We start from the raw sequence: 2,285 nt of genomic DNA on the forward strand, positions 1-2,285 counted from the left end.
GGATTAAAGGCGTGCGCCACCACGCCCGGCTGTCTTGTCTTTTTGTAAGCACACAGTGAGCCTGCTCTAGCAGAGTATCACTGCCATCAAGGAGACAATAAACAAACAAACAAACAAACAAATAAAATAAAAAAGGATTCAAAGACAAAACCAAGACCAATTCCACCAGGGTCCAACCTGTCAAATCCCACTAGGGCCCTGGGCAATGAGCTGCTTAGTGGGGCACGGGTGCCACCTATGTAGCCACATCACCGGAAACTCTCATCCCAACATGGATATAATGTCCCCATAACTGCATAGGTAGGACAATCCCCCCTTCGATTAACCTGCCACAATCTACATTCCCTAGCCGCCACCGTAATCACCACCACTAGGCCACATGCAGTTAGGGCTGAGAGATAGGAGGTGCAGGAGGGAGTAGTTGAAGGATCAGGTGCAAGTCCAGGGAGTCTCTAGGCCTGACTCCAGGGATGACTTGCAAGTGGTCACATAGCTGCTCTGTTGAAAATGAGGACTGTCCGGCTTGAAGGAAATGCTGTAACAGATAGCTACCACCCACAGATTCCTCTCATCCTCCCAGCCCGACAGTCTGTCCCCATGGGCTCCAGTGCCTCTCTGTAGGTCTGCCAGCTCTACAATTCGCCTCTGATCGATCCTACAGAACCCATGTGCACACCCAGGTGCCTGAATCCCAGAGCTGCTCCTGCACCTGAGCACAGACATCCTCACTGGTCTGTACAGCCATGTGGCCTTCCTAGGGTAGGCAGTCAGGGTGGGTCTGGTGTCCCTGCTGAGGGAGGACACATCATCAAGCCCAGACCCCAACTCATATAGAAGCCATGTGACCTGGTCCATCTGGCCAACACATCCTGGTGGCATTCACGTGGCACCCATGGGGCATTCACATGGCACTCATGCCTGTCCAGCTGTGATGCACATGGCTCCCTCTGGTTGATTCCTGAAGGACCTGAAGCGTCTCTGATAGCGGGCAGCTTCTTACAGACAAGCCTGACACACAGGTGGAGCCCCTGCTCCTGCTTCCACCACAAAAGATGTCTGCTTGGTCCGCCACGTCTTAGGGAAACCAAGCTGCCTATGGCCACAGTTCAATTCTGTTTTTGAGGTTTCTGGGCCTTGCTCACCATTCCCTCCTCCTCCTGCCACTTCCCTGGCTCTTCTTCACCCCTCTGAATTTCTCCTTTCTGACCATTTGTGGTTCAGGTCAAGCCTCCACTTCCAGCATATTGCCTAGCTTTATGTTGATTTGACACAAGCTGGGGTCATTTGGGAATGAATAATTTTTAAATTAATAATTCACATAATCTACCTTTACCCCATTCACTTCCGGTCCTCACAGGCTCACTCCCCACCATTATGACCTCCTCAAAACAAAAAAAGGAGGAAGAGAAGGAGAAGGAGAAGGAGGAGAAACACAACTCTAATTTGTGATGCTCAAATACTCACCGGAGCTGGGTCAACCTCCCAGTGGCCAGCCCCTTAAAGATAACTGAATCCTTCCCTTCCCTACCCTTGCCAGAAGCCAACTGTGAAGAGCTACACTACAGCATTATTATAATTTTTAAGAGTTCTCTTCAATGGCTTCCTGTTTACACTGTTTCTTTTGGGGGGGAATTGGGGAAAGAGGTTGTCACAGAAACCTTCTGATCGCTCATTCTAATTTTTTTTTTTTTTGAAACAGGGTTTCTCTGTGTAGCCCTGGCTGTCCTGGAACTCACTCTGTAGACCAGGCTGGCCTCAAACTCAGGAATCCACCTGCTTCTGCCTCCCAAGTGCTGGGATTAAAGGCGTGCACCACCACTGCCCTGCATCTCTCATTCTTAACTATAAGTCTGCAGTCATCCACACCCTGGCAGAAGAAGCCCCCTGCCCTGTGTAGTCAGCGGCAGCACAGATCAAGAAAGTCTGGCTACAGCATGGGCCCTGGCATCACTATCTGTGGTGGGAAGAAAGAATATGAATTGGGAAAATGCTTCTGTGGGGTTGTTCTAAAGGACATTTTCTTGGTTGATAATTGATGTGGGAGGGCCCTGTGTGCTGTGGATGAGGCCATCCATGGGCTGATGGTCCTGGGTGCAGTGAGATAGCACAGTGAATTACTGGTGGTGGTGGTGGCACTTGGGAGACAGAGGCAGGCAGATCTCTGAGTTTGAGTCTGGTCTACAGAGTGAGTTCCAGGGCTATGCAGAGAAAACCTGCCTCAAAAGTAAACCAAACAAGAGGGGAAGAGAGGGAGGGAAGGAGGGAGGGAGGGAGGGAGGGAGGGA

The sequence above is a fragment of the Mus caroli genome, chromosome 2 (genome assembly GCF_900094665.2).
Source record: "Mus caroli chromosome 2, CAROLI_EIJ_v1.1, whole genome shotgun sequence".
Lineage (NCBI taxonomy): Eukaryota > Metazoa > Chordata > Mammalia > Rodentia > Muridae > Mus > Mus caroli.